Here is a 27,677-nt window from a genome sequence, read left to right on the forward strand (position 1 = left end):
ACTCCCACTTGACTCACTTACGGAGAGATATCAATACATAGGTTTGAAGATTCTTACTAGTCAGATATATTCTTGGGCGGTGAATAGGGGGTGTTGAGTCCAGTTCACTGAGCAAGGAGTAGGTCTTGTCTATTACATATTGGGTTTATGGAACGGTATCTGAGCTAATTTGAAACCCTTGTTTTAGGCATCACCCCACCTCGCCTTTCCCGTTAGGCAGCCATAGTGTGTTTTCTAAATGTGTGACTCTGTTCTGTTTTGTAATTCAGTTCAAGTGTAGCGGTTTTTACTTTCCCTCTATAAGTGATATCTTATGATTAGTGTCTTTTTCTGTGTGACTTATTTCACTTAGAACCGTCGTACCTGAATCCACTCATCATGCTGCTACTAGCCTTATGACGTTGATTTCATGGCTGAGTGATATTCCATTGTACCTAAGGACCACAACTTCTTTATCCATTTTTCTCTTTCCTGGGATATTTAAGGTGGAATGAAGTGGAGGTTCTTGTCAACAGAGCAACCCTAAACTTTGGAGTGCCTGTGCCTTGCTGATTTTTAGTTTTCCCAAATTAGACGCCCATGAGTGGAAGTGCCCTATGCTCTCTAAGCCGAGTTTTTTAGATGTTTCAGGACACACCGTACACTTCTCCAGAGTGGCTGTTGGCAATTTACATCCCGCCCATCAGCGTAGCAAGGCTCCCATTTCTCCATGGCCTCTCCTGCATTTCTGGTATTGACACTTTATTCAGCATGGCCCTTTTGACCGATGGGAAGCGAGACTTCTTTGTAGCGCTGATTTGCCTTCCCAGGTTGCTTGGTTGGCCAAAAAGGGCGTATGCGTTTTTTCCTGAATATATTCAGGAAAAAACGCATACGCCCTTTTTGGCCAAGGGCATCATTTTCGAGGTTTTGCCGCTTTTCCTGTGCTTTAAAGGCGATTCGAATCTACCTCCTGAAATCTGTTTCCTGCAATTCTGCCTTGCTTCAAATCCTCTTCGTTGCCTTCCCTCAATATTTTTGTGGGCGAGAGTTATCATTTATAACTCTGCAGGTTTGTGATTTGCAGGGCCCCTGAGCTCCATTTTTCAACTCGCTTTTTTGGGAGCTGGCCGCAAAAGCGTAGGATTGCTTCAGGCCCTATTCTGGTTCCGGGCGGCAGGCTGAGCCGGTGGTTAATTCTTCTTCCTGTTGGGAAAATAGAGTGACCTGTGCCTTTCCCAACACCTAGAGCTAGTCGCTCATTGGTTCCCCCTCTTCCCGTTCATCCTCAGGACAAATTGCAACCTGTACGGAACAGGATGTTAAACGTGTTGATTCTCCAAGGAGGGAGATTGCTAGTAAAGCGGATGGAATGGCGAACCCGAGCACAAGGAGATGAGAAATGAGGTGCGTTTTAGAAACCTTTCCCGATCACACGGTGTACCATCTTCTGGGTTTCTCATGCATGTTTTCGATGTAGGAAGATGCCCTTGAACCTGGAGATTTGGGACCCATCAGACGGGTACCACGCAGTATTACTTTAAAGAGTCTGCGTTTGCTCACCCAACCTCACCAAACCTCTCAATTCCAAGAGTGTCCACCCTTATGTCTCAATCAGCTGTGGGTCTAGATATGGTCAATCCAGGTGGCATCACAGCCCCTGAACGAATTTTGTAAGAATTTCTCTCTCTTTCACTGTCTTTGTTTCACGGGTTTTTAAAAGTAATTGATTTTCCTAATGGGGTTTAGCTGCTTTTCACTGCTGTGTTTATGCCGCTTTACTCCCACTTGACTCACTTACGGAGAGATATCAATACATAGGTTTGAAGATTCTTACTAGTCAGATCTATTCTTGGGCGGTGAATAGGGGGTGTTGGGTCCAGTTCACTGAGCAAGGAGTAGGTCTTGTCTATTACATATTGGGTTTATGGAACGGTATCTGAGCTAATTTGAAACGCTTGTTTTATGCATCACCCCACCTCGCCTTTCCCGTTAGGCAGCCATAGTGTGTTTTCTAAATGTGTGACTCTGTTCTGTTTTGTAATTCACTTCAAGTGTAGCGGTTTTTACATTCCCTCTATAAGTGATATCTTCTGATTAGTGTCTTTTTCTGTGTGACTTATTTCACTTAGAACCGTCGTACCTGAATCCACTCATCATGCTGCTACTAGCCTTATGACGTTGATTTCATGGCTGAGTGATATTCCATTGTACCTAAGGACCACAACTTCTTTATCCATTTTTCTCTTTCCTGGGATATTTAAGGTGGAATGAAGTGGAGGTTCTTGTCAACAGAGCAACCCTAAACTTTGGAGTGCCTGTGCCTTGCTGATTTTTAGTTTTCCCAAATTAGACGCCCATGAGTGGAAGTGCCCTATGCTCTCTAAGCCGAGTTTTTTAGATGTTTCAGGACACACCGTACACTTCTCCAGAGTGGCTGTTGGCAATTTACATCCCGCCCATCAGCGTAGCAAGGCTCCCATTTCTCCATGGCCTCTCCTGCATTTCTGGTTTTGACACTTTATTCAGCATGGCCCTTTTGACCGATGGGAAGCGAGACTTCTTTGTAGCGCTGATTTGCCTTTCCAGGTTGCTTGGTTGGCCAAAAAGGGCGTATGCGTTTTTTCCTGAATATATTCAGGAAAAAACGCATACGCCCTTTTTGGCCAAGGGCATCATTGTCGAGGTTTTGCCGCTTTTCCTGTGCTTTACAGGCGATTCGAATCTACCTCCTGAAATCTGTTTCCTGCAATTCTGCCTTGCTTTCAAATCCTCTTCGTTGCTTTCCCTCAATATTTTTGTGGGCGAGAGTTATCATTTATAACTCAGCAGGTTTGTGATTTGCAGTGCCCCTGAGCTCCATTTTTCAACTCGCTTTTTTGGGAGCTGGCCTCAAAAGCGTAGGATTGCTTCAGGCCTTTTTCTGGTTCCGGGCTGCAGGCAGAGCCTGTGGTTATTTCTTCTTCCTGATGGGAAAATAGAGTGACCTGTGCCTTTCCCAACACCTAGAGCTAGTCGCTCATTGGTTCCCCCTCTTGCCATTCATCCTCAGGACAAATTGCAACCTGTACGGAACAGGAGGTTAAAGTGCTGATTCTCCAAGGAGGGACATTGCTAGTAAAGCGGCTGGAATGGCGACCCCGAGCACAAGGAGATGAGAAATAAGGTGCGTTTTGAAGATTTTTACTAGTCAGATCTATTCTTGGGCGGTGAATAGGGGGTGTTGAGTCCACTTCACTGAGCAAGGAGTAGGTCTTGTCTATTACATATTGGGTTTATGGAACGGTATCTGAGCTAATTTGAAACCCTTGTTTTATGCATCACCCCACAAACCTTTCCCGTTAGGCAGCCATAGTGTGTTTTCTAAATGTGTGACTCTGTTCTGTTTTGTAATTCAGTTCAAGTGTAGTGGTTTGTACATTCCCTCTATAAGTGATATCTTATGACTAGTGTCTTTTTCTGTGTGACTTATTTCACTTAGAACCGTCGTACCTGAATCCACTCATCATGCTGCTACTAGCCTTATGACGTTGATTTCATGGCTGAGTGATATTCCATTGTACCTAAGGACCACAACTTCTTTATCCATTTTTCTCCTTCCTGGGATATTTAAGGTGGAATGAAGTGGAGGTTCTTGTCAACAGAGCAACCCTAAACTTTGGAGTGCCTGTGCCTTGCTGATTTTTAGTTTTCCCAAATTAGACGCCCATGAGTGGAAGTGCCCTATGCTGTCTAAGCCGAGTTTTTTAGATGTTTCAGGACACACCGTACACTTCTCCAGAGTGGCTGTTGGCAATTTACATCCCGCCCATCAGCGTAGCAAGGCTCCCATTTCTCCATGGCCTCTCCTGCATTTCTGGTTTTGACACTTTATTCAGCATGGCCCTTTTGACCGATGGGAAGCGAGACTTCTTTGTAGCGCTGATTTGCCTTTCCAGGTTGCTTGGTTGGCCAAAAAGGGCGTATGCGTTTTTTCCTGAATATATTCAGGAAAAAACGCATACGCCCTTTTTGGCCAAGGGCATCATTGTCGAGGTTTTGCCGCTTTTCCTGTGCTTTAAAGGCGATTCGAATCTACCTCCTGAAATCTGTTTCCTGCAATTCTGCCTTGCTTTCAAATCCTCTTCGTTGTCTTCCCTCAATATTTTTGTGGGCGAGAGTTATCATTTCTAACTCTGCAGGTTTGTGATTGCAGTGCCACTGAGCTCCATTTTTCAACTCGCTTTTTTGGGAGCTGGCCGCAAAAGCGTAGGATTGCTTCAGGCCCTATTCTGGTTCCGGGCGGCAGGCTGAGCCGGTGGTTAATTTTTCTTCCTGTTGGGAAAATAGAGTGACCTGTGCCTTTCCCAACACCTAGAGCTAGTCGCTCATTGGTTCCCCCTCTTCCCGTTCATCCTCAGGACAAATTGCAACCTGTACGGAACAGGATGTTAAACGTGTTGATTCTCCAAGGAGGGAGATTGCTAGTAAAGAGGATGGAATGGCGAACCCGAGCACAAGGAGATGAGAAATGAGGTGCGTTTTAGAAACCTTTCCCGATCACACGGTGTACCATCTTCTGGGTTTCTCATGCATGTTTTCGATGTAGGAAGATGCCCTTGAACCTGGAGATTTGGGACCCATCAGACGGGTACCACGCAGTATTACTTTAAAGAGTCTGCGTTTGCTCACCCAACCTCACCAAACCTCTCAGTTCCAAGAGTGTCCACCCTTATGTCTCAATCAGCTGTGGGTCTAGATATGGTCAATCCAGGTGGCATCACAGCCCCTGAACGAATTTTGTAAGAATTTCTCTCTCTTTCACTGTCTTTGTTTCACGGGTTTTTAAAAGTAATTGATTTTCCTAATGGGGTTTAGCTGCTTTTCACTGCTGTGTTTATGCCGCTTTACTCCCACTTGACTCACTTACGGAGAGATATCAATACATAGGTTTGAAGATTCTTACTAGTCAGATCTATTCTTGGGCGGTGAATAGGGGGTGTTGGGTCCAGTTCACTGAGCAAGGAGTAGGTCTTGTCTATTACATATTGGGTTTATGGAACGGTATCTGAGCTAATTTGAAACGCTTGTTTTATGCATCACCCCACCTCGCCTTTCCCGTTAGGCAGCCATAGTGTGTTTTCTAAATGTGTGACTCTGTTCTGTTTTGTAATTCACTTCAAGTGTAGCGGTTTTTACATTCCCTCTATAAGTGATATCTTCTGATTAGTGTCTTTTTCTGTGTGACTTATTTCACTTAGAACCGTCATACCTGAATCCACTCATCATGCTGCTACTAGCCTTATGACGTTGATTTCATGGCTGAGTGATATTCCATTGTACCTAAGGACCACAACTTCTTTATCCATTTTTCTCTTTCCTGGGATATTTAAGGTGGAATGAAGTGGAGGTTCTTGTCAACAGAGCAACCCTAAACTTTGGAGTGCCTGTGCCTTGCTGATTTTTAGTTTTCCCAAATTAGACGCCCATGAGTGGAAGTGCCCTATGCTCTCTAAGCCGAGTTTTTTAGATGTTTCAGGACACACCGTACACTTCTCCAGAGTGGCTGTTGGCAATTTACATCCCGCCCATCAGCGTAGCAAGGCTCCCATTTCTCCATGGCCTCTCCTGCATTTCTGGTTTTGACACTTTATTCAGCATGGCCCTTTTGACCGATGGGAAGCGAGACTTCTTTGTAGCGCTGATTTGCCTTTCCAGGTTGCTTGGTTGGCCAAAAAGGGCGTATGCGTTTTTTCCTGAATATATTCAGGAAAAAACGCATACGCCCTTTTTGGCCAAGGGCATCACTGTCGAGGTTTTGCCGCTTTTCCTGTGCTTTACAGGCGATTCGAATCTACCTCCTGAAATCTGTTTCCTGCAATTCTGCCTTGCTTTCAAATCCTCTTCGTTGCTTTCCCTCAATATTTTTGTGGGCGAGAGTTATCATTTATAACTCAGCAGGTTTGTGATTTGCAGTGCCCCTGAGCTCCATTTTTCAACTCGCTTTTTTGGGAGCTGGCCTCAAAAGCGTAGGATTGCTTCAGGCCTTTTTCTGGTTCCGGGCGGCAGGCAGAGCCTGTGGTTAAATCTTCTTCCTGATGGGAAAATAGAGTGACCTGTGCCTTTCCCAACACCTAGAGCTAGTCGCTCATTGGTTCCCCCTCTTGCCATTCATCCTCAGGACAAATTGCAACCTGTACGGAACAGGAGGTTAAAGTGCTGATTCTCCAAGGAGGGACATTGCTAGTAAAGCGGCTGGAATGGCGACCCCGAGCACAAGGAGATGAGAAATAAGGTGCGTTTTAGAAACCTTTCCCGATCACACGGTGTACCATCTTCTGGGTTTCTCATGCATGTTTTCGATGTAGGAAGATGCCCTTGAACCTGGAGATTTGGGACCCATCAGACGGCTACCACGCAATATTACTTTAAAGGGTCTGCGTTTGCTCACCCAACCTCACCAAACTTCTGAGCCCCAAGAGTGTCCACCCTTATGTCTCAATCAGCTGTGGGTCTAGATATGGTCAATCCAGGTGGCATCACAGCCCCTGAACGAATTTTGTAAGAATTTCTCTCTCTTTCACTGTCTTTGTTTCACGGGTTTTTAAAAGTAATTGATTTTCCTAATGGGGTTTAGCTGCTTTTCACTGCTGTGTTTATGCCGCTTTACACCCACTTGACTCACTTCCAGAGAGATATCAATACATAGGTTTGAAGATTTTTACTAGTCAGATCTATTCTTGGGCGGTGAATAGGGGGTGTTGAGTCCACTTCACTGAGCAAGGAGTAGGTCTTGTCTATTACATATTGGGTTTATGGAACGGTATCTGAGCTAATTTGAAAGCCTTGTTTTAGGCATCACCCCACCTCACCTTTCCCGTTAGGCAGCCATAGTGTGTTTTCTAAATGTGTGACTCTGTTCTGTTTTGTAATTCAGTTCAAGTGTAGCGGTTTGTACATTCCCTCTATAAGTGATATCTTATGACTAGTGTCTTTTTCTGTGTGACTTATTTCACTTAGAACCGTCGTACCTGAATCCACTCATCATGCTGCTACTAGCCTTATGACGTTGATTTCATGGCTGAGTGATATTCCATTGTACCTAAGGACCACAACTTCTTTATCCATTTTTCTCTTTCCTGGGATATTTAAGGTGGAATGAAGTGGAGGTTCTTGTCAACAGAGCAACCCTAAACTTTGGAGTGCCTGTGCCTTGCTGATTTTTAGTTTTCCCAAATTAGACGCCCATGAGTGGAAGTGCCCTATGCTGTCTAAGCCGAGTTTTTTAGATGTTTCAGGACACACCGTACACTTCTCCAGAGTGGCTGTTGGCAATTTACATCCCGCCCATCAGCGTAGCAAGGCTCCCATTTCTCCATGGCCTCTCCTGCATTTCTGGTTTTGACACTTTATTCAGCATGGCCCTTTTGACCGATGGGAAGCGAGACTTCTTTGTAGCGCTGATTTGCCTTTCCAGGTTGCTTGGTTGGCCAAAAAGGGCGTATGCGTTTTTTCCTGAATATATTCAGGAAAAAACGCATACGCCCTTTTTGGCCAAGGGCATCATTGTCGAGGTTTTGCCGCTTTTCCTGTGCTTTAAAGGCGATTCGAATCTACCTCCTGAAATCTGTTTCCTGCAATTCTGCCTTGCTTTCAAATCCTCTTCGTTGCCTTCCCTCAATATTTTTGTGGGCGAGAGTTATCATTTCTAACTCTGCAGGTTTGTGATTTGCAGTGCCCCTGAGCTCCATTTTTCAACTCGCTTTTTTGGGAGCTGGCCTCAAAAGCGTAGGATTGCTTCAGGCCTTTTTCTGGTTCTGGGCGGCAGCAGAGCCTGTGGTTAATTCTTCTTCCTGATGGGAAAATAGAGTGACCTGTGCCTTTCCCAACACCTAGAGCTAGTCGCTCATTGGTTCCCCCTCTTGCCATTCATCCTCAGGACAAATTGCAACCTGTACGGAACAGGAGGTTAAAGTGCTGATTCTCCAAGGAGGGACATTGCTAGTAAAGCGGCTGGAATGGCGACCCCGAGCACAAGGAGATGAGAAATAAGGTGCGTTTTAGAAACCTTTCCCGATCACACGGTGTACCATCTTCTGGGTTTCTCATGCATGTTTTCGATGTAGGAAGATGCCCTTGAACCTGGAGATTTGGGACCCATCAGACGGCTACCACGCAATATTACTTTAAAGGGTCTGCGTTTGCTCACCCAACCTCACCAAACTTCTGAGCCCCAAGAGTGTCCACCCTTATGTCTCAATCAGCTGTGGGTCTAGATATGGTCAATCCAGGTGGCATCACAGCCCCTGAACGAATTTTGTAAGAATTTCTCTCTCTTTCACTGTCTTTGTTTCACGGGTTTTTAAAAGTAATTGATTTTCCTAATGGGGTTTAGCTGCTTTTCACTGCTGTGTTTATGCCGCTTTACACCCACTTGACTCACTTCCAGAGAGATATCAATACATAGGTTTGAAGATTTTTACTAGTCAGATCTATTCTTGGGCGGTGAATAGGGGGTGTTGAGTCCACTTCACTGAGCAAGGAGTAGGTCTTGTCTATTACATATTGGGTTTATGGAACGGTATCTGAGCTAATTTGAAAGCCTTGTTTTAGGCATCACCCCACCTCACCTTTCCCGTTAGGCAGCCATAGTGTGTTTTCTAAATGTGTGACTCTGTTCTGTTTTGTAATTCAGTTCAAGTGTAGCGGTTTGTACATTCCCTCTATAAGTGATATCTTATGACTAGTGTCTTTTTCTGTGTGACTTATTTCACTTAGAACCGTCGTACCTGAATCCACTCATCATGCTGCTACTAGCCTTATGACGTTGATTTCATGGCTGAGTGATATTCCATTGTACCTAAGGACCACAACTTCTTTATCCATTTTTCTCTTTCCTGGGATATTTAAGGTGGAATGAAGTGGAGGTTCTTGTCAACAGAGCAACCCTAAACTTTGGAGTGCCTGTGCCTTGCTGATTTTTAGTTTTCCCAAATTAGACGCCCATGAGTGGAAGTGCCCTATGCTGTCTAAGCCGAGTTTTTTAGATGTTTCAGGACACACCGTACACTTCTCCAGAGTGGCTGTTGGCAATTTACATCCCGCCCATCAGCGTAGCAAGGCTCCCATTTCTCCATGGCCTCTCCTGCATTTCTGGTTTTGACACTTTATTCAGCATGGCCCTTTTGACCGATGGGAAGCGAGACTTCTTTGTAGCGCTGATTTGCCTTTCCAGGTTGCTTGGTTGGCCAAAAAGGGCGTATGCGTTTTTTCCTGAATATATTCAGGAAAAAACGCATACGCCCTTTTTGGCCAAGGGCATCATTGTCGAGGTTTTGCCGCTTTTCCTGTGCTTTAAAGGCGATTCGAATCTACCTCCTGAAATCTGTTTCCTGCAATTCTGCCTTGCTTTCAAATCCTCTTCGTTGCCTTCCCTCAATATTTTTGTGGGCGAGAGTTATCATTTCTAACTCAGCAGGTTTGTGATTTGCAGTGCCCCTGAGCTCCATTTTTCAACTCGCTTTTTTGGGAGCTGGCCTCAAAAGCGTAGGATTGCTTCAGGCCTTTTTCTGGTTCTGGGCGGCAGCAGAGCCTGTGGTTAATTCTTCTTCCTGATGGGAAAATAGAGTGACCTGTGCCTTTCCCAACACCTAGAGCTAGTCGCTCATTGGTTCCCCCTCTTGCCATTCATCCTCAGGACAAATTGCAACCTGTACGGAACAGGAGGTTAAAGTGCTGATTCTCCAAGGAGGGACATTGCTAGTAAAGCGGCTGGAATGGCGACCCCGAGCACAAGGAGATGAGAAATAAGGTGCGTTTTAGAAACCTTTCCCGATCACACGGTGTACCATCTTCTGGGTTTCTCATGCATGTTTTCGATGTAGGAAGATGCCCTTGAACCTGGAGATTTGGGACCCATCAGACGGCTACCACGCAATATTACTTTAAAGGGTCTGCGTTTGCTCACCCAACCTCACCAAACTTCTGAGCCCCAAGAGTGTCCACCCTTATGTCTCAATCAGCTGTGGGTCTAGATATGGTCAATCCAGGTGGCATCACAGCCCCTGAACGAATTTTGTAAGAATTTCTCTCTCTTTCACTGTCTTTGTTTCACGGGTTTTTAAAAGTAATTGATTTTCCTAATGGGGTTTAGCTGCTTTTCACTGCTGTGTTTATGCCGCTTTACACCCACTTGACTCACTTCCAGAGAGATATCAATACATAGGTTTGAAGATTTTTACTAGTCAGATCTATTCTTGGGCGGTGAATAGGGGGTGTTGAGTCCACTTCACTGAGCAAGGAGTAGGTCTTGTCTATTACATATTGGGTTTATGGAACGGTATCTGAGCTAATTTGAAAGCCTTGTTTTAGGCATCACCCCACCTCACCTTTCCCGTTAGGCAGCCATAGTGTGTTTTCTAAATGTGTGACTCTGTTCTGTTTTGTAATTCAGTTCAAGTGTAGCGGTTTGTACATTCCCTCTATAAGTGATATCTTATGACTAGTGTCTTTTTCTGTGTGACTTATTTCACTTAGAACCGTCGTACCTGAATCCACTCATCATGCTGCTACTAGCCTTATGACGTTGATTTCATGGCTGAGTGATATTCCATTGTACCTAAGGACCACAACTTCTTTATCCATTTTTCTCTTTCCTGGGATATTTAAGGTGGAATGAAGTGGAGGTTCTTGTCAACAGAGCAACCCTAAACTTTGGAGTGCCTGTGCCTTGCTGATTTTTAGTTTTCCCAAATTAGACGCCCATGAGTGGAAGTGCCCTATGCTGTCTAAGCCGAGTTTTTTAGATGTTTCAGGACACACCGTACACTTCTCCAGAGTGGCTGTTGGCAATTTACATCCCGCCCATCAGCGTAGCAAGGCTCCCATTTCTCCATGGCCTCTCCTGCATTTCTGGTTTTGACACTTTATTCAGCATGGCCCTTTTGACCGATGGGAAGCGAGACTTCTTTGTAGCGCTGATTTGCCTTTCCAGGTTGCTTGGTTGGCCAAAAAGGGCGTATGCGTTTTTTCCTGAATATATTCAGGAAAAAACGCATACGCCCTTTTTGGCCAAGGGCATCATTGTCGAGGTTTTGCCGCTTTTCCTGTGCTTTAAAGGCGATTCGAATCTACCTCCTGAAATCTGTTTCCTGCAATTCTGCCTTGCTTTCAAATCCTCTTCGTTGCCTTCCCTCAATATTTTTGTGGGCGAGAGTTATCATTTCTAACTCTGCAGGTTTGTGATTTGCAGTGCCCCTGAGCTCCATTTTTCAACTCGCTTTTTTGGGAGCTGGCCTCAAAAGCGTAGGATTGCTTCAGGCCTTTTTCTGGTTCTGGGCGGCAGCAGAGCCTGTGGTTAATTCTTCTTCCTGATGGGAAAATAGAGTGACCTGTGCCTTTCCCAACACCTAGAGCTAGTCGCTCATTGGTTCCCCCTCTTGCCATTCATCCTCAGGACAAATTGCAACCTGTACGGAACAGGAGGTTAAAGTGCTGATTCTCCAAGGAGGGACATTGCTAGTAAAGCGGCTGGAATGGCGACCCCGAGCACAAGGAGATGAGAAATAAGGTGCGTTTTAGAAACCTTTCCTGATCACACGGTGTACCATCTTCTGGGTTTCTCATGCATGTTTTCGATGTAGGAAGATGCCCTTGAACCTGGAGATTTGGGACCCATCAGACGGCTACCACGCAATATTACTTTAAAGGGTCTGCGTTTGCTCACCCAACCTCACCAAACTTCTGAGCCCCAAGAGTGTCCACCCTTATGTCTCAATCAGCTGTGGGTCTAGATATGGTCAATCCAGGTGGCATCACAGCCCCTGAACGAATTTTGTAAGAATTTCTCTCTCTTTCACTGTCTTTGTTTCACGGGTTTTTAAAAGTAATTGATTTTCCTAATGGGGTTTAGCTGCTTTTCACTGCTGTGTTTATGCCGCTTTACACCCACTTGACTCACTTCCAGAGAGATATCAATACATAGGTTTGAAGATTTTTACTAGTCAGATCTATTCTTGGGCGGTGAATAGGGGGTGTTGAGTCCACTTCACTGAGCAAGGAGTAGGTCTTGTCTATTACATATTGGGTTTATGGAACGGTATCTGAGCTAATTTGAAAGCCTTGTTTTAGGCATCACCCCACCTCACCTTTCCCGTTAGGCAGCCATAGTGTGTTTTCTAAATGTGTGACTCTGTTCTGTTTTGTAATTCAGTTCAAGTGTAGCGGTTTGTACATTCCCTCTATAAGTGATATCTTATGACTAGTGTCTTTTTCTGTGTGACTTATTTCACTTAGAACCGTCGTACCTGAATCCACTCATCATGCTGCTACTAGCCTTATGACGTTGATTTCATGGCTGAGTGATATTCCATTGTACCTAAGGACCACAACTTCTTTATCCATTTTTCTCTTTCCTGGGATATTTAAGGTGGAATGAAGTGGAGGTTCTTGTCAACAGAGCAACCCTAAACTTTGGAGTGCCTGTGCCTTGCTGATTTTTAGTTTTCCCAAATTAGACGCCCATGAGTGGAAGTGCCCTATGCTGTCTAAGCCGAGTTTTTTAGATGTTTCAGGACACACCGTACACTTCTCCAGAGTGGCTGTTGGCAATTTACATCCCGCCCATCAGCGTAGCAAGGCTCCCATTTCTCCATGGCCTCTCCTGCATTTCTGGTTTTGACACTTTATTCAGCATGGCCCTTTTGACCGATGGGAAGCGAGACTTCTTTGTAGCGCTGATTTGCCTTTCCAGGTTGCTTGGTTGGCCAAAAAGGGCGTATGCGTTTTTTCCTGAATATATTCAGGAAAAAACGCATACGCCCTTTTTGGCCAAGGGCATCATTGTCGAGGTTTTGCCGCTTTTCCTGTGCTTTAAAGGCGATTCGAATCTACCTCCTGAAATCTGTTTCCTGCAATTCTGCCTTGCTTTCAAATCCTCTTCGTTGCCTTCCCTCAATATTTTTGTGGGCGAGAGTTATCATTTCTAACTCTGCAGGTTTGTGATTTGCAGTGCCCCTGAGCTCCATTTTTCAACTCGCTTTTTTGGGAGCTGGCCTCAAAAGCGTAGGATTGCTTCAGGCCTTTTTCTGGTTCTGGGCGGCAGCAGAGCCTGTGGTTAATTCTTCTTCCTGATGGGAAAATAGAGTGACCTGTGCCTTTCCCAACACCTAGAGCTAGTCGCTCATTGGTTCCCCCTCTTGCCATTCATCCTCAGGACAAATTGCAACCTGTACGGAACAGGAGGTTAAAGTGCTGATTCTCCAAGGAGGGACATTGCTAGTAAAGCGGCTGGAATGGCGACCCCGAGCACAAGGAGATGAGAAATAAGGTGCGTTTTAGAAACCTTTCCCGATCACACGGTGTACCATCTTCTGGGTTTCTCATGCATGTTTTCGATGTAGGAAGATGCCCTTGAACCTGGAGATTTGGGACCCATCAGACGGCTACCACGCAATATTACTTTAAAGGGTCTGCGTTTGCTCACCCAACCTCACCAAACTTCTGAGCCCCAAGAGTGTCCACCCTTATGTCTCAATCAGCTGTGGGTCTAGATATGGTCAATCCAGGTGGCATCACAGCCCCTGAACGAATTTTGTAAGAATTTCTCTCTCTTTCACTGTCTTTGTTTCACGGGTTTTTAAAAGTAATTGATTTTCCTAATGGGGTTTAGCTGCTTTTCACTGCTGTGTTTATGCCGCTTTACACCCACTTGACTCACTTCCAGAGAGATATCAATACATAGGTTTGAAGATTTTTACTAGTCAGATCTATTCTTGGGCGGTGAATAGGGGGTGTTGAGTCCACTTCACTGAGCAAGGAGTAGGTCTTGTCTATTACATATTGGGTTTATGGAACGGTATCTGAGCTAATTTGAAAGCCTTGTTTTATGCATCACCCCACCTCACCTTTCCCGTTAGGCAGCCATAGTGTGTTTTCTAAATGTGTGACTCTGTTCTGTTTTGTAATTCAGTTCAAGTGTAGCGGTTTGTACATTCCCTCTATAAGTGATATCTTATGACTAGTGTCTTTTTCTGTGTGACTTATTTCACTTAGAACCGTCGTACCTGAATCCACTCATCATGCTGCTACTAGCCTTATGACGTTGATTTCATGGCTGAGTGATATTCCATTGTACCTAAGGACCACAACTTCTTTATCCATTTTTCTCTTTCCTGGGATATTTAAGGTGGAATGAAGTGGAGGTTCTTGTCAACAGAGCAACCCTAAACTTTGGAGTGCCTGTGCCTTGCTGATTTTTAGTTTTCCCAAATTAGACGCCCATGAGTGGAAGTGCCCTATGCTGTCTAAGCCGAGTTTTTTAGATGTTTCAGGACACACCGTACACTTCTCCAGAGTGGCTGTTGGCAATTTACATCCCGCCCATCAGCGTAGCAAGGCTCCCATTTCTCCATGGCCTCTCCTGCATTTCTGGTTTTGACACTTTATTCAGCATGGCCCTTTTGACCGATGGGAAGCGAGACTTCTTTGTAGCGCTGATTTGCCTTTCCAGGTTGCTTGGTTGGCCAAAAAGGGCGTATGCGTTTTTTCCTGAATATATTCAGGAAAAAACGCATACGCCCTTTTTGGCCAAGGGCATCATTGTCGAGGTTTTGCCGCTTTTCCTGTGCTTTAAAGGCGATTCGAATCTACCTCCTGAAATCTGTTTCCTGCAATTCTGCCTTGCTTTCAAATCCTCTTCGTTGCCTTCCCTCAATATTTTTGTGGGCGAGAGTTATCATTTATAACTCAGCAGGTTTGTGATTTGCAGTGCCCCTGAGCTCCATTTTTCAACTCGCTTTTTTGGGAGCTGGCCTCAAAAGCGTAGGATTGCTTCAGGCCTTTTTCTGGTTCTGGGCGGCAGCAGAGCCTGTGGTTAATTCTTCTTCCTGATGGGAAAATAGAGTGACCTGTGCCTTTCCCAACACCTAGAGCTAGTCGCTCATTGGTTCCCCCTCTTGCCATTCATCCTCAGGACAAATTGCAACCTGTACGGAACAGGAGGTTAAAGTGCTGATTCTCCAAGGAGGGACATTGCTAGTAAAGCGGCTGGAATGGCGACCCCGAGCACAAGGAGATGAGAAATAAGGTGCGTTTTAGAAACCTTTCCCGATCACACGGTGTACCATCTTCTGGGTTTCTCATGCATGTTTTCGATGTAGGAAGATGCCCTTGAACCTGGAGATTTGGGACCCATCAGACGGCTACCACGCAATATTACTTTAAAGGGTCTGCGTTTGCTCACCCAACCTCACCAAACTTCTGAGCCCCAAGAGTGTCCACCCTTATGTCTCAATCAGCTGTGGGTCTAGATATGGTCAATCCAGGTGGCATCACAGCCCCTGAACGAATTTTGTAAGAATTTCTCTCTCTTTCACTGTCTTTGTTTCACGGGTTTTTAAAAGTAATTGATTTTCCTAATGGGGTTTAGCTGCTTTTCACTGCTGTGTTTATGCCGCTTTACACCCACTTGACTCACTTCCAGAGAGATATCAATACATAGGTTTGAAGATTTTTACTAGTCAGATCTATTCTTGGGCGGTGAATAGGGGGTGTTGAGTCCACTTCACTGAGCAAGGAGTAGGTCTTGTCTATTACATATTGGGTTTATGGAACGGTATCTGAGCTAATTTGAAAGCCTTGTTTTAGGCATCACCCCACCTCACCTTTCCCGTTAGGCAGCCATAGTGTGTTTTCTAAATGTGTGACTCTGTTCTGTTTTGTAATTCAGTTCAAGTGTAGCGGTTTGTACATTCCCTCTATAAGTGATATCTTATGACTAGTGTCTTTTTCTGTGTGACTTATTTCACTTAGAACCGTCGTACCTGAATCCACTCATCATGCTGCTACTAGCCTTATGACGTTGATTTCATGGCTGAGTGATATTCCATTGTACCTAAGGACCACAACTTCTTTATCCATTTTTCTCTTTCCTGGGATATTTAAGGTGGAATGAAGTGGAGGTTCTTGTCAACAGAGCAACCCTAAACTTTGGAGTGCCTGTGCCTTGCTGATTTTTAGTTTTCCCAAATTAGACGCCCATGAGTGGAAGTGCCCTATGCTGTCTAAGCCGAGTTTTTTAGATGTTTCAGGACACACCGTACACTTCTCCAGAGTGGCTGTTGGCAATTTACATCCCGCCCATCAGCGTAGCAAGGCTCCCATTTCTCCATGGCCTCTCCTGCATTTCTGGTTTTGACACTTTATTCAGCATGGCCCTTTTGACCGATGGGAAGCGAGACTTCTTTGTAGCGCTGATTTGCCTTTCCAGGTTGCTTGGTTGGCCAAAAAGGGCGTATGCGTTTTTTCCTGAATATATTCAGGAAAAAACGCATACGCCCTTTTTGGCCAAGGGCATCATTGTCGAGGTTTTGCCGCTTTTCCTGTGCTTTAAAGGCGATTCGAATCTACCTCCTGAAATCTGTTTCCTGCAATTCTGCCTTGCTTTCAAATCCTCTTCGTTGCCTTCCCTCAATATTTTTGTGGGCGAGAGTTATCATTTATAACTCTGCAGGTTTGTGATTGCAGTGCCACTGAGCTCCATTTTTCAACTCGCTTTTTTGGGAGCTGGCCGCAAAAGCGTAGGATTGCTTCAGGCCCTATTCTGGTTCTGGGCGGCAGCAGAGCCTGTGGTTAATTCTTCTTCCTGATGGGAAAATAGAGTGACCTGTGCCTTTCCCAACACCTAGAGCTAGTCGCTCATTGGTTCCCCCTCTTGCCATTCATCCTCAGGACAAATTGCAACCTGTACGGAACAGGAGGTTAAAGTGCTGATTCTCCAAGGAGGGACATTGCTAGTAAAGCGGCTGGAATGGCGACCCCGAGCACAAGGAGATGAGAAATAAGGTGCGTTTTAGAAACCTTTCCCGATCACACGGTGTACCATCTTCTGGGTTTCTCATGCATGTTTTCGATGTAGGAAGATGCCCTTGAACCTGGAGATTTGGGACCCATCAGACGGCTACCACGCAATATTACTTTAAAGGGTCTGCGTTTGCTCACCCAACCTCACCAAACTTCTGAGCCCCAAGAGTGTCAACCCTTATGTCTCAATCAGCTGTGGGTCTAGATATGGTCAATCCAGGTGGCATCACAGCCCCTGAACGAATTTTGTAAGAATTTCTCTCTCTTTCACTGTCTTTGTTTCACGGGTTTTTAAAAGTAATTGATTTTCCTAATGGGGTTTAGCTGCTTTTCACTGCTGTGTTTATGCCGCTTTACACCCACTTGACTCACTTCCAGAGAGATATCAATACATAGGTTTGAAGATTTTTACTAGTCAGATCTATTCTTGGGCGGTGAATAGGGGGTGTTGAGTCCACTTCACTGAGCAAGGAGTAGGTCTTGTCTATTACATATTGGGTTTATGGAACGGTATCTGAGCTAATTTGAAAGCCTTGTTTTAGGCATCACCCCACCTCACCTTTCCCGTTAGGCAGCCATAGTGTGTTTTCTAAATGTGTGACTCTGTTCTGTTTTGTAATTCAGTTCAAGTGTAGCGGTTTGTACATTCCCTCTATAAGTGATATCTTATGACTAGTGTCTTTTTCTGTGTGACTTATTTCACTTAGAACCGTCGTACCTGAATCCACTCATCATGCTGCTACTAGCCTTATGACGTTGATTTCATGGCTGAGTGATATTCCATTGTACCTAAGGACCACAACTTCTTTATCCATTTTTCTCTTTCCTGGGATATTTAAGGTGGAATGAAGTGGAGGTTCTTGTCAACAGAGCAACCCTAAACTTTGGAGTGCCTGTGCCTTGCTGATTTTTAGTTTTCCCAAATTAGACGCCCATGAGTGGAAGTGCCCTATGCTGTCTAAGCCGAGTTTTTTAGATGTTTCAGGACACACCGTACACTTCTCCAGAGTGGCTGTTGGCAATTTACATCCCGCCCATCAGCGTAGCAAGGCTCCCATTTCTCCATGGCCTCTCCTGCATTTCTGGTTTTGACACTTTATTCAGCATGGCCCTTTTGACCGATGGGAAGCGAGACTTCTTTGTAGCGCTGATTTGCCTTTCCAGGTTGCTTGGTTGGCCAAAAAGGGCGTATGCGTTTTTTCCTGAATATATTCAGGAAAAAACGCATACGCCCTTTTTGGCCAAGGGCATCATTGTCGAGGTTTTGCCGCTTTTCCTGTGCTTTAAAGGCGATTCGAATCTACCTCCTGAAATCTGTTTCCTGCAATTCTGCCTTGCTTTCAAATCCTCTTCGTTGCCTTCCCTCAATATTTTTGTGGGCGAGAGTTATCATTTCTAACTCTGCAGGTTTGTGATTTGCAGTGCCCCTGAGCTCCATTTTTCAACTCGCTTTTTTGGGAGCTGGCCTCAAAAGCGTAGGATTGCTTCAGGCCTTTTTCTGGTTCTGGGCGGCAGCAGAGCCTGTGGTTAATTCTTCTTCCTGATGGGAAAATAGAGTGACCTGTGCCTTTCCCAACACCTAGAGCTAGTCGCTCATTGGTTCCCCCTCTTGCCATTCATCCTCAGGACAAATTGCAACCTGTACGGAACAGGAGGTTAAAGTGCTGATTCTCCAAGGAGGGACATTGCTAGTAAAGCGGCTGGAATGGCGACCCCGAGCACAAGGAGATGAGAAATAAGGTGCGTTTTAGAAACCTTTCCCGATCACACGGTGTACCATCTTCTGGGTTTCTCATGCATGTTTTCGATGTAGGAAGATGCCCTTGAACCTGGAGATTTGGGACCCATCAGACGGCTACCACGCAATATTACTTTAAAGGGTCTGCGTTTGCTCACCCAACCTCACCAAACTTCTGAGCCCCAAGAGTGTCCACCCTTATGTCTCAATCAGCTGTGGGTCTAGATATGGTCAATCCAGGTGGCATCACAGCCCCTGAACGAATTTTGTAAGAATTTCTCTCTCTTTCACTGTCTTTGTTTCACGGGTTTTTAAAAGTAATTGATTTTCCTAATGGGGTTTAGCTGCTTTTCACTGCTGTGTTTATGCCGCTTTACACCCACTTGACTCACTTCCAGAGAGATATCAATACATAGGTTTGAAGATTTTTACTAGTCAGATCTATTCTTGGGCGGTGAATAGGGGGTGTTGAGTCCACTTCACTGAGCAAGGAGTAGGTCTTGTCTATTACATATTGGGTTTATGGAACGGTATCTGAGCTAATTTGAAAGCCTTGTTTTATGCATCACCCCACCTCACCTTTCCCGTTAGGCAGCCATAGTGTGTTTTCTAAATGTGTGACTCTGTTCTGTTTTGTAATTCAGTTCAAGTGTAGCGGTTTGTACATTCCCTCTATAAGTGATATCTTATGACTAGTGTCTTTTTCTGTGTGACTTATTTCACTTAGAACCGTCGTACCTGAATCCACTCATCATGCTGCTACTAGCCTTATGACGTTGATTTCATGGCTGAGTGATATTCCATTGTACCTAAGGACCACAACTTCTTTATCCATTTTTCTCTTTCCTGGGATATTTAAGGTGGAATGAAGTGGAGGTTCTTGTCAACAGAGCAACCCTAAACTTTGGAGTGCCTGTGCCTTGCTGATTTTTAGTTTTCCCAAATTAGACGCCCATGAGTGGAAGTGCCCTATGCTGTCTAAGCCGAGTTTTTTAGATGTTTCAGGACACACCGTACACTTCTCCAGAGTGGCTGTTGGCAATTTACATCCCGCCCATCAGCGTAGCAAGGCTCCCATTTCTCCATGGCCTCTCCTGCATTTCTGGTTTTGACACTTTATTCAGCATGGCCCTTTTGACCGATGGGAAGCGAGACTTCTTTGTAGCGCTGATTTGCCTTTCCAGGTTGCTTGGTTGGCCAAAAAGGGCGTATGCGTTTTTTCCTGAATATATTCAGGAAAAAACGCATACGCCCTTTTTGGCCAAGGGCATCATTGTCGAGGTTTTGCCGCTTTTCCTGTGCTTTAAAGGCGATTCGAATCTACCTCCTGAAATCTGTTTCCTGCAATTCTGCCTTGCTTTCAAATCCTCTTCGTTGCCTTCCCTCAATATTTTTGTGGGCGAGAGTTATCATTTCTAACTCTGCAGGTTTGTGATTTGCAGTGCCCCTGAGCTCCATTTTTCAACTCGCTTTTTTGGGAGCTGGCCTCAAAAGCGTAGGATTGCTTCAGGCCTTTTTCTGGTTCTGGGCGGCAGCAGAGCCTGTGGTTAATTCTTCTTCCTGATGGGAAAATAGAGTGACCTGTGCCTTTCCCAACACCTAGAGCTAGTCGCTCATTGGTTCCCCCTCTTGCCATTCATCCTCAGGACAAATTGCAACCTGTACGGAACAGGAGGTTAAAGTGCTGATTCTCCAAGGAGGGACATTGCTAGTAAAGCGGCTGGAATGGCGACCCCGAGCACAAGGAGATGAGAAATAAGGTGCGTTTTAGAAACCTTTCCCGATCACACGGTGTACCATCTTCTGGGTTTCTCATGCATGTTTTCGATGTAGGAAGATGCCCTTGAACCTGGAGATTTGGGACCCATCAGACGGCTACCACGCAATATTACTTTAAAGGGTCTGCGTTTGCTCACCCAACCTCACCAAACTTCTGAGCCCCAAGAGTGTCCACCCTTATGTCTCAATCAGCTGTGGGTCTAGATATGGTCAATCCAGGTGGCATCACAGCCCCTGAACGAATTTTGTAAGAATTTCTCTCTCTTTCACTGTCTTTGTTTCACGGGTTTTTAAAAGTAATTGATTTTCCTAATGGGGTTTAGCTGCTTTTCACTGCTGTGTTTATGCCGCTTTACACCCACTTGACTCACTTCCAGAGAGATATCAATACATAGGTTTGAAGATTTTTACTAGTCAGATCTATTCTTGGGCGGTGAATAGGGGGTGTTGAGTCCACTTCACTGAGCAAGGAGTAGGTCTTGTCTATTACATATTGGGTTTATGGAACGGTATCTGAGCTAATTTGAAAGCCTTGTTTTAGGCATCACCCCACCTCACCTTTCCCGTTAGGCAGCCATAGTGTGTTTTCTAAATGTGTGACTCTGTTCTGTTTTGTAATTCAGTTCAAGTGTAGCGGTTTGTACATTCCCTCTATAAGTGATATCTTATGACTAGTGTCTTTTTCTGTGTGACTTATTTCACTTAGAACCGTCGTACCTGAATCCACTCATCATGCTGCTACTAGCCTTATGACGTTGATTTCATGGCTGAGTGATATTCCATTGTACCTAAGGACCACAACTTCTTTATCCATTTTTCTCTTTCCTGGGATATTTAAGGTGGAATGAAGTGGAGGTTCTTGTCAACAGAGCAACCCTAAACTTTGGAGTGCCTGTGCCTTGCTGATTTTTAGTTTTCCCAAATTAGACGCCCATGAGTGGAAGTGCCCTATGCTGTCTAAGCCGAGTTTTTTAGATGTTTCAGGACACACCGTACACTTCTCCAGAGTGGCTGTTGGCAATTTACATCCCGCCCATCAGCGTAGCAAGGCTCCCATTTCTCCATGGCCTCTCCTGCATTTCTGGTTTTGACACTTTATTCAGCATGGCCCTTTTGACCGATGGGAAGCGAGACTTCTTTGTAGCGCTGATTTGCCTTTCCAGGTTGCTTGGTTGGCCAAAAAGGGCGTATGCGTTTTTTCCTGAATATATTCAGGAAAAAACGCATACGCCCTTTTTGGCCAAGGGCATCATTGTCGAGGTTTTGCCGCTTTTCCTGTGCTTTAAAGGCGATTCGAATCTACCTCCTGAAATCTGTTTCCTGCAATTCTGCCTTGCTTTCAAATCCTCTTCGTTGCCTTCCCTCAATATTTTTGTGGGCGAGAGTTATCATTTCTAACTCTGCAGGTTTGTGATTTGCAGTGCCCCTGAGCTCCATTTTTCAACTCGCTTTTTTGGGAGCTGGCCTCAAAAGCGTAGGATTGCTTCAGGCCTTTTTCTGGTTCTGGGCGGCAGCAGAGCCTGTGGTTAATTCTTCTTCCTGATGGGAAAATAGAGTGACCTGTGCCTTTCCCAACACCTAGAGCTAGTCGCTCATTGGTTCCCCCTCTTGCCATTCATCCTCAGGACAAATTGCAACCTGTACGGAACAGGAGGTTAAAGTGCTGATTCTCCAAGGAGGGACATTGCTAGTAAAGCGGCTGGAATGGCGACCCCGAGCACAAGGAGATGAGAAATAAGGTGCGTTTTAGAAACCTTTCCCGATCACACGGTGTACCATCTTCTGGGTTTCTCATGCATGTTTTCGATGTAGGAAGATGCCCTTGAACCTGGAGATTTGGGACCCATCAGACGGCTACCACGCAATATTACTTTAAAGGGTCTGCGTTTGCTCACCCAACCTCACCAAACTTCTGAGCCCCAAGAGTGTCCACCCTTATGTCTCAATCAGCTGTGGGTCTAGATATGGTCAATCCAGGTGGCATCACAGCCCCTGAACGAATTTTGTAAGAATTTCTCTCTCTTTCACTGTCTTTGTTTCACGGGTTTTTAAAAGTAATTGATTTTCCTAATGGGGTTTAGCTGCTTTTCACTGCTGTGTTTATGCCGCTTTACACCCACTTGACTCACTTCCAGAGAGATATCAATACATAGGTTTGAAGATTTTTACTAGTCAGATCTATTCTTGGGCGGTGAATAGGGGGTGTTGAGTCCACTTCACTGAGCAAGGAGTAGGTCTTGTCTATTACATATTGGGTTTATGGAACGGTATCTGAGCTAATTTGAAAGCCTTGTTTTAGGCATCACCCCACCTCACCTTTCCCGTTAGGCAGCCATAGTGTGTTTTCTAAATGTGTGACTCTGTTCTGTTTTGTAATTCAGTTCAAGTGTAGCGGTTTGTACATTCCCTCTATAAGTGATATCTTATGACTAGTGTCTTTTTCTGTGTGACTTATTTCACTTAGAACCGTCGTACCTGAATCCACTCATCATGCTGCTACTAGCCTTATGACGTTGATTTCATGGCTGAGTGATATTCCATTGTACCTAAGGACCACAACTTCTTTATCCATTTTTCTCTTTCCTGGGATATTTAAGGTGGAATGAAGTGGAGGTTCTTGTCAACAGAGCAACCCTAAACTTTGGAGTGCCTGTGCCTTGCTGATTTTTAGTTTTCCCAAATTAGACGCCCATGAGTGGAAGTGCCCTATGCTGTCTAAGCCGAGTTTTTTAGATGTTTCAGGACACACCGTACACTTCTCCAGAGTGGCTGTTGGCAATTTACATCCCGCCCATCAGCGTAGCAAGGCTCCCATTTCTCCATGGCCTCTCCTGCATTTCTGGTTTTGACACTTTATTCAGCATGGCCCTTTTGACCGATGGGAAGCGAGACTTCTTTGTAGCGCTGATTTGCCTTTCCAGGTTGCTTGGTTGGCCAAAAAGGGCGTATGCGTTTTTTCCTGAATATATTCAGGAAAAAACGCATACGCCCTTTTTGGCCAAGGGCATCATTGTCGAGGTTTTGCCGCTTTTCCTGTGCTTTAAAGGCGATTCGAATCTACCTCCTGAAATCTGTTTCCTGCAATTCTGCCTTGCTTTCAAATCCTCTTCGTTGCCTTCCCTCAATATTTTTGTGGGCGAGAGTTATCATTTCTAACTCTGCAGGTTTGTGATTGCAGTGCCACTGAGCTCCATTTTTCAACTCGCTTTTTTGGGAGCTGGCCGCAAAAGCGTAGGATTGCTTCAGGCCCTATTCTGGTTCCGGGCGGCAGGCTGAGCCTGTGGTTAATTCTTCTTCCTGATGGGAAAATAGAGTGACCTGTGCCTGTCCCAACACCTAGAGCTAGTCGCTCATTGGTTCCCCCTCTTCCCGTTCATCCTCAGGACAAATTGAAACCTGTACGGAACAGGAGGTTAAAGTGCTGATTCTCCAAGGAGGGAGATTGCTATTAAAGCGGCTGGAATGGCGAACCCGAGCACAAGGAGATGAGAAATGAGGTGCGTTTTAGAAACCTTTCCCGATCACACGGTGTACCATCTTCTGGGTTTCTCATGCATGTTTTCGATGTAGGAAGATGCCCTTGAACCTGGAGATTTGGGACCCATCAGACGGGTACCACGCAGTATTACTTTAAAGGGTCTGCGTTTGCTCACCCAACCTCACCAAACCTCTGAGCCCCAAGAGTGTCCACCCTTATGTCTCAATCAGCTGTGGGTCTAGATATGGTCAATCCAGGTGGCATCACAGCCCTTGAACGAATTTTGTAAGAATTTCTCTCTCTTTCACTGTCTTTGTTTCACGGGTTTTTAAAAGTAATTGATTTTCCTAATGGGGTTTAGCTGCTTTTCACTGCTGTGTTTATGCCGCTTTACTCCCACTTGACTCACTTACGGAGAGATATCAATACATAGGTTTGAAGATTCTTACTAGTCAGATCTATTCTTGGGCGGTGAATAGGGGGTGTTGAGTCCAGTTCACTTAGCAAGGAGTAGGTCTTGTCTATTACATATTGGGTTTATGGAACGGTATCTGAGCTAATTTGAAACCCTTGTTTTAGGCATCACCCCACCTCACCTTTCCCGTTAGGCAGCCATAGTGTGTTTTCTAAATGTGTGACTCTGTTCTGTTTTGTAATTCAGTTCAAGTGTAGCGGTTTTTACTTTCCCTCTATAAGTGATATCTTATGATTAGTGTCTTTTTCTGTGTGACTTATTTCACTTAGAACCGTCGTACCTGAATCCACTCATCATGCTGCTACTAGCCTTATGACGTTGATTTCATGGCTGAGTGATATTCCATTGTACCTAAGGACCACAACTTCTTTATCCATTTTTCTCTTTCCTGGGATATTTAAGGTGGAATGAAGTGGAGGTTCTTGTCAACAGAGCAACCCTAAACTTTGGAGTGCCTGTGCCTTGCTGATTTTTAGTTTTCCCAAATTAGACGCCCATGAGTGGAAGTGCCCTATGCTCTCTAAGCCGAGTTTTTTAGATGTTTCAGGACACACCGTACACTTCTCCAGAGTGGCTGTTGGCAATTTACATCCCGCCCATCAGCGTAGCAAGGCTCCCATTTCTCCATGGCCTCTCCTGCATTTCTGGTATTGACACTTTATTCAGCATGGCCCTTTTGACCGATGGGAAGCGAGACTTCTTTGTAGCGCTGATTTGCCTTCCCAGGTTGCTTGGTTGGCCAAAAAGGGCGTATGCGTTTTTTCCTGAATATATTCAGGAAAAAACGCATACGCCCTTTTTGGCCAAGGGCATCATTGTCGAGGTTTTGCCGCTTTTCCTGTGCTTTAAAGGTGATTCGAATCTACCTCCTGAAATCTGTTTCCTGCAATTCTGCCTTGCTTTCAAATCCTCTTCGTTGCCTTCCCTCAATATTTTTGTGGGCGAGAGTTATCATTTATAACTCTGCAGGTTTGTGATTTGCAGGGCCCCTGAGCTCCATTTTTCAACTCGCTTTTTTGGGAGCTGGCCGCAAAAGCGTAGTATTGCTTCAGGCCCTATTCTGGTTCCGGGCGGCAGGCTGAGCCGGTGGTTAATTCTTCTTCCTGTTGGGAAAATAGAGTGACCTGTGCCTTTCCCAACACCTAGAGCTAGTCGCTCATTGGTTCCCCCTCTTCCCGTTCATCCTCAGGACAAATTGCAACCTGTACGGAACAGGAGGTTAAACGTGTTGATTCTCCAAGGACGGAGATTGCTAGTAAAGCGGATGGAATGGCGAACCCGAGCACAAGGAGATGAGAAATGAGGTGCGTTTTAGAAACCTTTCCCGATCACACGGTGTACCATCTTCTGGGTTTCTCATGCATGTTTTCGATGTAGGAAGATGCCCTTGAACCTGGAGATTTGGGACCCATCAGACGGGTACCACGCAGTATTACTTTAAAGAGTCTGGGTTTGCTCACCCAACCTCACCAAACCTCTCAGTTCCAAGAGTGTCCACCCTTATGTCTCAATCAGCTGTGGGTCTAGATATGGTCAATCCAGGTGGCATCACAGCCCCTGAACGAATTTTGTAAGAATTTCTCTCTCTTTCACTGTCTTTGTTTCACGGGTTTTTAAAAGTAATTGATTTTCCTAATGGGGTTTAGCTGCTTTTCACTGCTGTGTTTATGCCGCTTTACTCCCACTTGACTCACTTACGGAGAGATATCAATACATAGGTTTGAAGATTCTTACTAGTCAGATCTATTCTTGGGCGGTGAATAGGGGGTGTTGGGTCCAGTTCACTGAGCAAGGAGTAGGTCTTGTCTATTACATATTGGGTTTATGGAACGGTATCTGAGCTAATTTGAAACCCTTGTTTTAGGCATCACCCCACCTCACCTTTCCCGTTAGGCAGCCATAGTGTGTTTTCTAAATGTGTGACTCTGTTCTGTTTTGTAATTCAGTTCAAGTGTAGCGGTTTTTACTTTCCCTCTATAAGTGATATCTTATGATTAGTGTCTTTTTCTGTGTGACTTATTTCACTTAGAACCGTCGTACCTGAATCCACTCATCATGCTGCTACTAGCCTTATGACGTTGATTTCATGGCTGAGTGATATTCCATTGTACCTAAGGACCACAACTTCTTTATCCATTTTTCTCTTTCCTGGGATATTTAAGGTGGAATGAAGTGGAGGTTCTTGTCAACAGAGCAACCCTAAACTTTGGAGTGCCTGTGCCTTGCTGATTTTTAGTTTTCCCAAATTAGACGCCCATGAGTGGAAGTGCCCTATGCTGTCTAAGCCGAGTTTTTTAGATGTTTCAGGACACACCGTACACTTCTCCAGAGTGGCTGTTGGCAATTTACATCCCGCCCATCAGCGTAGCAAGGCTCCCATTTCTCCATGGCCTCTCCTGCATTTCTGGTTTTGACACTTTATTCAGCATGGCCCTTTTGACCGATGGGAAGCGAGACTTCTTTGTAGCGCTGATTTGCCTTTCCAGGTTGCTTGGTTGGCCAAAAAGGGCGTATGCGTTTTTTCCTGAATATATTCAGGAAAAAACGCATACGCCCTTTTTGGCCAAGGGCATCATTGTCGAGGTTTTGCCGCTTTTCCTGTGCTTTAAAGGCGATTCGAATCTACCTCCTGAAATCTGTTTCCTGCAATTCTGCCTTGCTTTCAAATCCTCTTCGTTGCCTTCCCTCAATATTTTTGTGGGCGAGAGTTATCATTTCTAACTCTGCAGGTTTGTGATTTGCAGTGCCCCTGAGCTCCATTTTTCAACTCGCTTTTTTGGGAGCTGGCCTCAAAAGCGTAGGATTGCTTCAGGCCTTTTTCTGGTTCTGGGCGGCAGCAGAGCCTGTGGTTAATTCTTCTTCCTGATGGGAAAATAGAGTGACCTGTGCCTTTCCCAACACCTAGAGCTAGTCGCTCATTGGTTCCCCCTCTTGCCATTCATCCTCAGGACAAATTGCAACCTGTACGGAACAGGAGGTTAAAGTGCTGATTCTCCAAGGAGGGACATTGCTAGTAAAGCGGCTGGAATGGCGACCCCGAGCACAAGGAGATGAGAAATAAGGTGCGTTTTAGAAACCTTTCCCGATCACACGGTGTACCATCTTCTGGGTTTCTCATGCATGTTTTCGATGTAGGAAGATGCCCTTGAACCTGGAGATTTGGGACCCATCAGACGGCTACCACGCAATATTACTTTAAAGGGTCTGCGTTTGCTCACCCAACCTCACCAAACTTCTGAGCCCCAAGAGTGTCCACCCTTATGTCTCAATCAGCTGTGGGTCTAGATATGGTCAATCCAGGTGGCATCACAGCCCCTGAACGAATTTTGTAAGAATTTCTCTCTCTTTCACTGTCTTTGTTTCACGGGTTTTTAAAAGTAATTGATTTT

This window comes from Eschrichtius robustus, chromosome 5 (genome assembly GCF_028021215.1).
Source record: "Eschrichtius robustus isolate mEscRob2 chromosome 5, mEscRob2.pri, whole genome shotgun sequence".
NCBI classification, from domain to species: domain Eukaryota; kingdom Metazoa; phylum Chordata; class Mammalia; order Artiodactyla; family Eschrichtiidae; genus Eschrichtius; species Eschrichtius robustus.